Source organism: Battus philenor, unplaced genomic scaffold, assembly GCF_028537555.1.
Source record: "Battus philenor isolate CCGP_79_NKW_IND1 unplaced genomic scaffold, ilBatPhil1.0.hap1 SCAF_7, whole genome shotgun sequence".
Lineage (NCBI taxonomy): Eukaryota > Metazoa > Arthropoda > Insecta > Lepidoptera > Papilionidae > Battus > Battus philenor.
The window spans coordinates 3,350,216-3,363,351 of record NW_027181737.1 but is presented as its reverse complement, the minus strand read 5'-3'; the positions used below and the strand labels follow the sequence as shown (position 1 = coordinate 3,363,351).

The 13,136-nt window shown below is 30.0% G+C and overlaps 1 long non-coding RNA gene across 2 annotated transcripts; it reads left to right on the top strand.

Annotated features, from left to right (window-relative positions):
- The first annotated feature begins 6,756 nt into the window (after positions 1–6,756).
- On the top strand, positions 6,757–8,496 carry LOC137931036 (uncharacterized). Of its 2 annotated transcripts, XR_011108942.1 has the most exons (6): positions 6,757–6,797; positions 7,033–7,099; positions 7,447–7,650; positions 7,754–7,868; positions 8,026–8,055; positions 8,169–8,496. It is a non-coding gene; the product is annotated as an uncharacterized lncRNA (long non-coding RNA). The 2 variants fall into 2 exon arrangements; XR_011108941.1 differs by lacking the exon at positions 8,026–8,055.
- Positions 8,497–13,136: the final 4,640 nt, after the last annotated feature.

The window sequence follows — 13,136 nt, the reverse complement described above, 5'->3', positions numbered from 1 at the left end:
TTGGTATGCAGTGGCAATCCTATAAAATTAATGCACAAATACTTCAAGAGTAAAATACGACCACATTCAAGCCAAAAATAGATATCAAGATTTCTTTAACCGTTTGCCCTAACTTAGTTCATTTCTCTACATTAAATAATGTTGGACGTCATGCAAATATACTAGAATATTAATATTGAAATTATCATATTAACTACGAAAATTTAAACAATTTTGATGCTTATTTTTTTGTGAATTAACTTAGATAAAATGTGCCAAAGTTTATATAATACCTGTGCTAATCATTGTCAAATATCACCATATAAAACACAGTACGTTTACTTCTCGCCATAGGCCTCCCCATATATTTCTAATAGGACCTGTACGAAACGGCCTAGATTTTCCGACGACGTTGATATTGTCTGTCAACCTTGAAGATGGAGATCCTATACTAATCTTATTCATGTCGCTACATGACCTGCCTTTGCCTACTTAGCAATCGTTTGGACTACGTACTTTGATTCTACCAATCTCCCAATTCTTAATTCAAATTTGAAAAATACCGGAACTATGCCTCCATAACTGACTATAGTAAAAGAACATTACATTATTGACGAAATCATGTGTAACATTTTTTTTTAATTTTCCAACCGTACTATTACTTTTATTCAAAGAGACATCATTGTTCCAAATTCAAATACACAAGTAGACATATTCTTTGATATTATATAGATTGACATAGTTCAGGTCGTAGCGTAAGGAAAAGTGAATGCGGAGTGATACCGGACATTTTGACAATTTTTGAAGAGGCTGATTTGAAACAATGATAAAAATATTTATTCTTTCGTTTTTGCGAAACACCTTCGTAAAGTAAAGACATTAATATAACAAACATTTAAATCTATATGTATACATTGATTATTAACAGCTTCGAAATATTGATTCTATCGTGAAAAACCGGGAAAGAAATCAACGCATAATTATTAATTACATTTTTCTGTCATAAATCATCATTTGTCACGTAAATTCGGCATACCTGTAATGACGCATTATTTTATGTGAATATTGATAAGTTTATTCATTATAAGTTAGGGATAGGCGATGTATTTTTGTACCTCAAATAATGTTGGAAACCCAAGTTTATATTGACAGTATAAAAAGAAGTTGTGTATAGACTGGTCCCTTCAAATGCCATTGCGAGATAAGCCACTTAATTGAAGTGGACGTCGTAAGGATTTACTTGCCGGTATAAACGTTCTAAGAAACAATTTATGCTCACATAAATCGAACTGGAAAACCGCTACCTCCCACTACAGAAGGCGTGTTACGTACACGCCCAACATTCCCGCCCAGTCGGCAATGTTACCCGAGTTATATAATATTTTTCTTTAGGGTGGCGGGTGGACATTTGGTAGTGGAAGGCTGCCAGGATTATAGAATTTATCGAGGTAGCCATGCCGGCAAGATGGCGTATTAAGACTATTCTTGGGTGGCTTCAGTGGAATGGGTTTTATCTACATTGGTTGAGTTTATTAGAGCCATTCCACACCGCATCGTTTTGTGTTGCCAGTTAATTCTACCACGTATGATAAAAAATACTAAATTGTTTAGAGATTTTTTAATTAATCATTTATTAGTTGATTTAAATAACCACGATTTGTGTTGCCAACAAAAAAAAAGTATATGTCCTTTTAATTGGCGGATGTATAGCACATTTGTCAGCAAAAAATATTACACATACTTCCAATCATAAGGTGATCAAATTTTAATTTTAAATATATTTATTCGTGTAGGCATTTACATGTACTTTTAAATTGTCAGTTATTACAATTGTAACTTAACAATTGCTCTTTTTAAATGAAAATAACAATATTTGTTAACATTCTAATATCGACTATTTAATTGGGACAACCAAATGTTCACAAATAATATATATATATATATACACATATTTCAGAGTATATTACATTAATTATTCAGTAAAAATAGATCATAAATGCGATAAAAGTGAATCAATTCAATATTAAATGAATCACTATTTAATAAATATTAAGTAATGGTTATTAACACTTGATCGTGCGCATAACAAAATATATTCTATAGAACTTGAAGGAGCGTCTATTTTTTATTTTATTTTATGCTTCCTTTTCTCTTTTGAGCTTCTTTGCGAGATCAAAGAAATTAAGTGATCCGAAGATAAGTAAGAACACAAACGTACGTACGATTACGGAAAACGTGTTAAAAAGAAACAAGAGTTGAGCTAAAATTAAAAAATATATTAATAATATTGTAAAAATAGGCAAGTAAATAAATAAGTCAATAAAATAATACATATAAAATGTATACGTAGAATAGATCAAAACTGTGATATAGAATAAAAACAAAGAAATTGTAATTATTAAGGTATAAGAAGAAGAAACAATGGTTCGAATAAAAGGGAAAATGGACAAAAAAGGGAAAGAAAGAAGAATTGCAGAAAGAAAGAAAATAAAGGTATGAAAGATCATAGGAGGAACAATAGAAGAGCGCGAATAAATATTAAAAAAAAACAAAGTCCCTGTCCCTCAATTAATAGGGGGGTACGAGGAGTCCCCATAGAAGGAGCCTTATAAAAAGGGGTAAAGGGACCCCTAAGGGAACTACGGCTTGGGCCGTCACTTGTCAATAATACCCGCTTAGCATTCTGACACAAAGGCGTCGGAGAATGTTAAGCCCCGGCTTTGCCTGTTGCTATTTCCTACCTGCCATTTCGGAAAGCGTTACCGCTGGGAGAAGTGGCGGAAGAAATTCCAGCAATGCTTCTATCTAGTATAATCTGTGGTAGGCTTCCCTTATGATATACTATTCGAACTCGTTTATAACGAAACCGATTCGTTATCGAATAGCTAGAACCTCCTGGTTTCATTTTTATTTATTTATAAGGTGCATAAAAAAGGATATAATCAAAATCAAATATTTTTTTACAATAAATTGTGATCAAAATAAATATGCATTCAGAACTATGTAAATTCAACATGATATGTAACGCAAAATATTATTTTACACATTACACTATTGAATACAGTTGAATAATAATTATTATTATTAAAATGCACCAGAATCCATTGGGGTTAAAATATAGTTTTTAATAATGTCACTGTCCTACAAGAAATAAATAAACAAGAAATTATAGGTTAGAACAGATTTTAATTTTATATATTAAGCACGAGATGTGTAATGAATACCGGGCCATATTAATGTTATTATTAATGTACACCTGTGTATAAACTTTGTTATTGTTTAAATATATATATTTGACGAAATATTTAGTGTATTATTGATTGTTACTATTGTCAAAGTTATTTAATAATTTTAATAGAGGGTACTGAAATATTTAATTAAAAAGTTAAAAGTTTTCTTAAGCATTATTAAAAACATCTAATGACCATTAGTTGTAACAAATCTAATCACAAATGTAACTGTTTATTTACCATTATTGTTAGAGAGATATTTTTAATATTACAAAGTAATATGACATAAAAATATTATTGATATTAAAAAATATTTAATTTGAATCTTACAAAGTAAATTATAGTTATTTAAACTGAAATCTGTCACATAATAGCTTTGATTTAATAAAATTAAGTTCCCAGACAAATTTTGGTGCAGCTGTGTGGTGTTTTATTATGTTACCCTGCTATTGATTTTAAAATGAATGTTTTGTCAATGATAATATATAAAACATGTTTTGTATACTCCTACAGTATAAATAGAGGAAAAGAGACAATTAATTTAAACAGATTAATATATGTCCATAACTATTAGGTTATGTATTATTCAATTGTTTATATTTATTGCTAAGTTTCTTGGCTTTATAGCAGATCAGAATTTTGCGCCAGTTGTTGCTTATATTGTTAATTAGTCTATACATCTTTGTAATATGATAGTAGAAATCTTTAACATAATGTTTGATTTGTCTACCTTATATCAATACCGATGATTAAAAGCGGAGACAGTAACATTTGCAAATCTAATGACAACAACAAAATTTAAAATTCTATCTTATAAAGGCAAGTAGTAATAAAAGTTTCATGTACCTCCAATGACACATTATGTACTCCAGGAAGACATATACCAATAGTTAGCATCATCTGTTATATCAAAATAATAACAATCATCTTATTTCCTAAGATTCATATGAACGAAACCATTTCGAAAATTGATCGACTTACTTCACTATGACGCAGCATATCAATATCCTCTGACTAACAAGCTATCTACAATTTTGCGAGATAGTTTAACGCCAAATAACATTAAACATAAAATTAAGAATTACTATTCAAATGCACTAACAAATGAACTTAAATACATATACTAATGCCACTGCAAACAGAAACATAACCTCTTATACTCATTTTTTATTCAATGGTATCTTTGATACCACATACATACACTCTGGTGGTTTCTAGTGTTATTTTTAATTTAAAACTGTAAGAGGTAAATAAGAATTACAATGTATGAAAATAAAAATATCATATGTACTTTTTTGTCGGTAAAATAAGAACAAATATAAATCGTTTTAACAATGTACCGACAAACATAAAGTTAAATGAAAAGAAAATACAGAACAAAAGAAAAGAATTAACTAAACAAAATAATTATAAAACTATTTAAAGCTCATGTGGTTTTGTAATATGATCAAATTCAAAATATCTTTATTCAAGAAGACATTTACTCACACTTGTATTATCGATTATTTTATTAATATAAACAATAAACAACAACTGGTTTAGAATGTTGATCTGCTAAAAGCCTGCTAGAAACTTAGCAATAAATATAAACAATTGAACAATACATAACCTAATAGGTATGGACATACATTAATCTGTGTAAATTAACTCTTTTAAAGTTATATTAAACTTATGTAAAAACTTATATTGAAACTGTGTAAATTCATTATTAATATACTAAATGTATTTTGTATATTCTTTATTACTATAATTATCATTAACATGTTATACATGTTAAAATCAATAATAGAGTAACAAAAAAAAACACCAAAATTTGTCTGGGAACTTAATTTTATTAAATCAAAGCTAATATATAACAAATATTAGTTTTCAAATATCTAATGAATTCAGGCGTTATTTTGCGGAATCCAGCCAAAGTCATATTGGTCCTTTTCTTACCTAGTTTTCAATTAACTTTAATTTAATTTATAAGATTCAAAATAATATTTTGATGTCATATTACTTTGTAAACCTAAAAATATCTTTCTAACAATACTGGTAAATAGTTACATTTGTAATAAGACATGTTACTGCTAATTGTCATAAAATATTTTAATAATTATTTAAAATGTGCCTGGGAAAATATTTAACCTTTTAATAAAATATCGCAGTACCCTCTATCAAAATTATTAAATACCTTTCACAATAGTAATAATAAAAAATGCATTAAGATTTTGTCAAATAAATATATTTAAACAATAACAAAATGTAAACAGATATGTACCTATTATATTAGTTATATTTTATTATTAATCTTGCTCTACTCATGAAGTATTTTTAATATTATTTAGAGTGAATATAATCTATAATAAATGTAAAACACATACAACAATAAAAAATATTTAATATCTAAACATTTTAGAGTTTGTATTTAAGTTTAAAAAATAAATAACCTTTAATATACAGGTTATGAATTGACCACGCGTCCATTTTGTAACCTTCTACCTTCATTATCGTAAATTATATATTAACAAACTATACGTTATGTATTATCGAATAACCAAGTAGGTTCGAATAAAATATTTCAAAGGATGAGGAAAACATGATAATGGAGTATGTACAGAATGAGGTTAACCGATTAACAAGCTTTTACGTAATGGGTAATTACTGTTTAAGACTTCTAAGACTACTACGATTACATTATCAATTTTATTCTTTTAAGATTGCTTCGAGAGCTCCCGAAAACTTTAGCACCCTTTCCATAATAATCCTAACTAGAATAGACTACGGAACTTAACAAATTTAAAAAATGTTATCCACATACCCGACAAATTACTAATTTAAATATCTTAATTCTCCCGTATTGTAGTTATGGTTTTTATAGCCAATAAGACATTGGTGAAAATAGAAAAAGATACCAGCAAATAATAAAGAAACATGATTATTTATTGAATTTTCATTGAAAATTCAATGATTTATTATGTGAAAAGTTAAGCCAAAGGGGGTATGCGTAAAAATCTAGATGCTTCTATGAACCAAAACAAACAAATTTGCTATTAACAATTCCCTTGTATAATGACATAACTGCAATTTTTAATTAACAGGTTAATTTCATTATTGACTTTTTATTTTCATTTCGTTTGGACATTTGTATATTTACGTTTATTTATTTCAAATAGTTAAAGACATATAATTAAATTTGTCACTATCGACAAATATTTACTTGAAACTAAAGCTAAATAGATTCATTAATTCAGACTATTGTTGTAAATTCTACATTAATAAATGTAAAAAATATTTACAAAATATATTTTATTGAAAATATGGTATATTTATAATAATTTAATAATATGTATAAATGTAAAATTTTATTAATTTAAAAAAAATTATTATTAGTGATATTTAATATATAACTTAAAAATATCATAACAAAAAATTTTTAAAACATTCTAATTTATGTATCACTAAATAAATTTACTAAGAAATATTCAATCAAATTTTTCAAAATGTATAGTTGCGTCCATTTAACAGCAATGCGTTTACTTCTGGTATAAAAGACGTGGCTGACCCTATGTTAAGCGCATTCTTCTCGAGAAGAGTCCCAAAGTGGTAAGTGTTTCCTTATTTTTTTATTGCACATTTGTTTTAACTTTTTTAAATAATGTATTCTTATATACTTATGCTTCTCAGCATTGATATTAATACTCTAAAATTAATTGACGGCTGTAATGTTTTCCTATGTGGTTTTTAATTTCGTTTTCCATGTATAAAAGCAGAATTTTAGCGTTACAACTCTTACTTCGCAATCTCTGCATTTATTAATTAAATGAACATTTTGTTTCAGTGGCAGCCGTGTCTGTCCCGAAGGCCTTCAGACACGGCTGCCAAACGCCCGTGTCTACCGTTGGGCGGTGAGTACTCTTATTATCTATCGTTTTACTTGCCGAAATATCTACTAATGTTAACGTGATTTTGTAGTTTTTTATATGCATGTAAACTCTGAACTCTTATGCTAGCATACGTTAATCGCTATTGTTACCTTATACGCGTTTTATAAATACGCTTTAAATGTTAATCGGGAGGTATGTTCTAAATTTGCGACTCGTTGTCTCCAATATGTCTAGCCGCCATATTGTTTCTTTATACAAAGTGAATTAGCCTTAAATTAACTTCTATGGAGTGTGGTTAAGTCTCTCAAAATGGTGAATTTCATTGCCCTTTATTTTCGGTTTAAAGGTTTATTTATTGTACATTGCAGATGCAGCGCCTGACGGTAGACACACCATAGAATAGTTCATTCCATTTTAACACTTGCTGCCGCCGCTCCAAGAGAGTAGTCTGCAGATATGTGATCCGACTCCTGAAGAGCTGCTAGTTTTGAGACTTGCATATGTTCAAGACTCTTGTAGACCTCAAATATCGATCTGAGATCGAAAGCGGACCTGATTTTTTACCAATTATGGTAAATATTTTCAAGTACCCTAACATTTTTATTTTTATATATTAAGATTTCAAATTGCATATGCTCACATTTCCTACGATAAAACTAAGTCTTGTGTTTACAGACTGTCAAAATCGCAATAAAGGTCGACAGATACGAGATAAGACAATATCCTCTCGTCTCTGTCGCACCTCTGTTCGAGCTATGATCCCGATGAGACAAAGTGGCCGATTCACAAAGTAAGTAGTCTAGTTTCGATATTTACTTTGTTAGATGTAACAACATTGGCGAGCTATCGATTTTTTAGTTTTGTTCTTTTAATAAGATCATTAAGAGTAAATGGAACTGATGTACAATTGTACTTCTCAAATTCTGATTAATTTCTGTGCTCGCCAGACGCATCGGTGTCCCTGGCGTGCTGTTCAGGTAATGCCCACAGTATCTTCTAGAATTTACTGTGACTCCAGCATATCTCTAAATGTTACGTTAATGTCTAAATGTTATGTTACGTTTTAAATTTGTATTCTGTCTTGTTTCAGGTGTTTGAAGTGCCTAGGTGTTGTAAACTCGTTCACTGTTCGATGTTTACAATATTACTTTACCGTTACTTACGAAGCGATAATATGTTAAGGTTCAAGCATGATAGTTATATAAGTATAATAAGTTTTTGTTTCAGTTTTTTAACTTTTCAATTTCTGTCAGTTAGTCCAGATGTCTAAATATGAGCGTAGCCAAAATATTGTATTACTTTAAGGATTTTGATTAATAATATTGTTAATGTCAATTACCTGACATTTACAAGCATACACAGTAAAAGTTTATGGGGTTTGAGTGGTATAAATAATAAAAGTCTAGATTATAAACGGTCGTTCGTATTTTAATTTCTCTTCCTATAACATTTTCCTTATCCTGATACGATAAAATAGTGCGTTGTACATAATTTAGTGAACGCTGCAATAGCCGTGCTTTGATCACCTATTCTTTTGACGTGGTTTGAAAGTATGCCACTGAAATATCGAACGTTTCTGAAAATACTTCACATAGCTGTGATTAACATACGCTCAAATATAAAAAGAACATTTAACTGGTATATTTCATACTTATTGAAAACGTGTACATTATATCGGACATCCGTTTCATTCTCAACCCTTAAATACATATTGTTGCTAATCCCATCTCTTTAAACATTTAAGGTTCAACCAAATTTATTTTAAATGTAAACGACATAAAATCTACACAATTAATATAATGACATTACTTTTCCTCCGTACAGTTTACTAATGAATTAATCTTAAAACACGTCGCCGACTATAACATGCAACTTTATCATTGAATTGTTCAGCCATTTAACACACTGCTATAAACTCTAGTGCTATAATAAGATTTATCTAATACCTTGCGATATTACATTGAGTAGAAACATACAAGTAATAAAATGAGTTTTCATTAAATAATCAATCGTTTAATCTCTCATTTTAAAAAAATCCTACAACGTGAAAAACTTAACGCCCCTAATGTCCCTTGCAGAATTTAAATTAGGATCATCTGTTACTTTGCGCTTTGTACCAGCGCCATCTTGCGACCGTACTTACGTAGCCGTTATTAGATAGAGTACTGCCGCCACCATCGCGTTGTAAATCTTTTGAAACTTTGCGATTCTTGTTGAAATATAGCGCATAAAACATTTAATATCTTCACTACATTTAATTTCACGACGCCGTTCATAATCAAATTTGCTAAATTATATCCTGTGTTATAAATTTATGAAATGTATTGCGATATATAGCGCAGATAATAAATATTTAACAAATAACTGATCGAAAAAAAAATCGTTATGTAACATCAGATTATATCTCTTATTGACGTCGTGAAAGGTGGCCCAGTAGTGGGAATCTCGCATCTCTTTACATTTACCCTCATGTAAGTTCAGTTATTGGTTTTGATGATTTTTTGACAATTTGTGATTAATTTTAAAAAATCAGATTCCTTCGACGCTCGTGTTTCTTAGTCACAAGTCTAGTTGAATATTATACCTTCTGTATCATGTACTGTTCAGTTGATACATGTATAGAATAAGTGATTTTTTTTAAATAAATGTTTATAATAAAATTTTGAGGGGCAGAGGCATAAAAAACATCACAACAAATTTTTATATCTTAACTATTAGAGTTCTTTTATGTGTTAATTTTTTTGACTAATTATACTCCAACATTCTTAATGTAACTGAGTGAAGGAGCGACGAAATTTATATATTAATATTTTCTATCAGTCAACTCAAGACTATATAAGATATATCACACTTGATACATGTTATATATAAATATAACATGTATCAAGTATATAGATATATTTAGTTTTGATTGACGTAAATGTTCGGCAATAAGAGGCAGGTGTATTAATTTAATCTTGATTATATAGGGAATTCATTCATGTTTATTTTCTACTTTAGTTTTCGATTTATTCTCTCTCAAGAACCGTTTTCGTGAAAACAATTAATAAATACACAAAATAATTATTTTAAACAGAGACTTCGATTTATTGTCTGTCTCCAAAATGTCACCTCGGTGATGTTACTGGAGAAATTTTCTTTCGATAATATTAACACGATCACGTACATCTGTTAGCAATTTTACTTCAATCAAGAGAACCTATTAGCATAGACAGTCGACAGGTACAAATGGCGTCGCAACCTCCCTTCCCTCACGTACCATAAATTGAAATGAGACGGTGAATTAAAAAATAAATCAAAAGAGGATTTTCGCGACACGTCGCCGCCGCGAAATTGGAAAAATCTAGAACGTCGGGCACGCGGATCTGTTTCCATAGCATTCGACGGCGTATTGTCTAAATATTTTAACCATCTTTAATTTGTATACAATATTTCGTCTTTAAATCAAAATATTCTTTATTCAAATAGGCTGTTACAAGCGCTTTTGAATCGTTAAACAAAATAAAACATCGGCATTGTTGTTAAAACATCGGCATTAGAAGCTACCGTCGGCTCGGAAGGCAGTTCAGCTGAAAAGAGATGGCGAGAAACTCGATATTGTTCTTTACAAATATAGTTTTATAGATAGTTCTTAAGAGTAATTAGCTTCCTGAGGGAACATTTAATTCCACGAATAAATATCAATGTAGTATTCTTAGATATAGTTTTTTCAATAATATTTGTTTTAAATCTCTCCAGTGGCAGACAATTAAAAATAACGCGTGAGAATGAAAACAGTGTCTGTACATAATAAGAATGTCTATACATGGCGTCTCCACTCATCTATCCCGCAACACAAACCTCATTTGAATAGACATGATGAAATTGAAAAAATTACGCTCACAGCTCTCTCCCCTGTTTGACAGAACAACGCGTATACGTTTCGTTCAGAAACCTACACAATTAGATTATTAATAAAATATCACTGTCTTTTTTTGAGTTTTGTTTTTTTTTATTGTCTGTTGCAATATTCTAATCATTATCAACTGAAACATTCATAGCAAAAGTCCATTTACATTTTAAGTAGTAGACCACTAATTAATAGTTATAGGGATATTATTTAACACATTTTTAATAGGCAAAACATTCGATCTTTGTCCCGCCTGATCTTAAGTGAACACGAAGTCTACTATGGTACATACTTGCCTTGTAGAAACCTATTCACTCTTGTCTTTAAGATGCCTAAGTTATAATTGTCTGGAAACAATGACCTCGTTCTTCCACTTCTTGGCTATTCGCACTATGGAAGTATTAGTAAAACGCTTTGTGCGGGTATAAGGAATTTTAACCATGTACGGAAAATAAATTGTGATGTGAGTGTATAAAAATGTACTGAAAATGAAATAAGCACCGTTAGAAGTAACAGTTGCGTAGCTTACTACATTGATAGAAGTCAAGTCGTCATTTTATCTCTCAGGTTTCACCTGGACCAAAGAATATGCTAAAAGAGTCTATATATTAATTAAATAGTATAATAAAATTTATGTCTGCTGTAATGATATCCCTCAATTTTAAATATACTACGAGGCTCCTTAAGCCTGACTTGTAAAGAGTTCTTATTTAAATTAGTCGAGTTTTATCTGATCATTAATACGTTAGTCACAGTACTTTGTTTATTTATTTATTAACCCTTTTACACGCCATAGACAATAAATAGGGGAAAAAGAAATAATTTACATAGTATAGGAGGCGATGTCTACCACACAGATTTTGGATGGAGATGAGAGACAAGGAGAGGGTAGTTTAGTTGCGAACACACAAATACATACATTACTTAACACACTTACATACATACACATATTTTTACCTGGAAAAGTTAAAACATAAATACGAATAATTAAGAGATGCTACACAATATTTTAGAAGCGAAGGAAGTGATTTTTATCATTTTTTTTAAATGCTGACAGTATTTCATTTCCAATTTATTATCATTTAAAAATCGTTTAATTATTCGGTTACACTCGTTGACCCCTTGAAGTTTTATGTAAGAAGTTATTTAAAAAATAACTTTGTTATGACTCTCTATGAATTACTTTTGTAATTTAGTTTAGCGTACACAGTTATTCATAAAGGAGGTCCTAACTTAGGGAGCCCGGAAAAATCTATGAGCAGTTGGTATATATTTCCAGTGTTTACCTAATGAACATCTATTTTTTCTTGTAATCAATACCACTGTTACACACAAATAAGGTTTTTAAACGTATATTAGGTGAGAAAAAGTCTTTTAGAAAATGGTATGGTATTTAAAATTCCGCAATCAATTTCAGATCTGCCAATGGAGAGATTTTAAATAAATGAAAAAAAAATAAAAAGCATATTGTTCTATCCAAAAATACTAAAATTTGAAAAACGGAACGCAGGCCGCCAAAAAATTGTGACATTTTCATTCCTCACTCTGGTCATCCAGTTGCAGATATAATGATCGCCATTTAAAAAAAAAAGTGGATCCAGATCCGCGTATCAGCACTTATCACGTGGCTGAAGATTTGAAAATTGATGACAAAACACTATTGATCCATTTAAAATAAAGGTGTACAAGTGAGGTCGAAAGTTTAGCTTTGTGAATGTTTCTGGATATTTATACGATTATTTGATAATGAAATCGAAGCATTTTGCAAGACATCGATAACTGTCGATGAAAAGTGTATCGTCGTACGAAAAATGTCGCGGTCCAAAAAGGGACAGACTTCACAGAAGTATTTTAACAACTAATGATCTATACATTTTACCCTTTAAACCTTCTACAACTATAATCAATCACCCTGTATATATGATCTTTATCAAAACCGAAAAATGTATAAACCTGAAAATATATATTTAATGAAACTAGGGAAAATAAAAGCAAAACCAATTCACAAAAGATAATATTTGTCCGCACTAAAGTGTCCCCGGCAATTCCATTAAGTTATCTTTAATTAAAACGGGGAATAAGTCGAAACGATAAGGACCCACTCGACCCAATTTCCGAAATCACCACGCCCACCCAAAGCTCCGCCCACCGAGGAAGCCACGCCCCTAA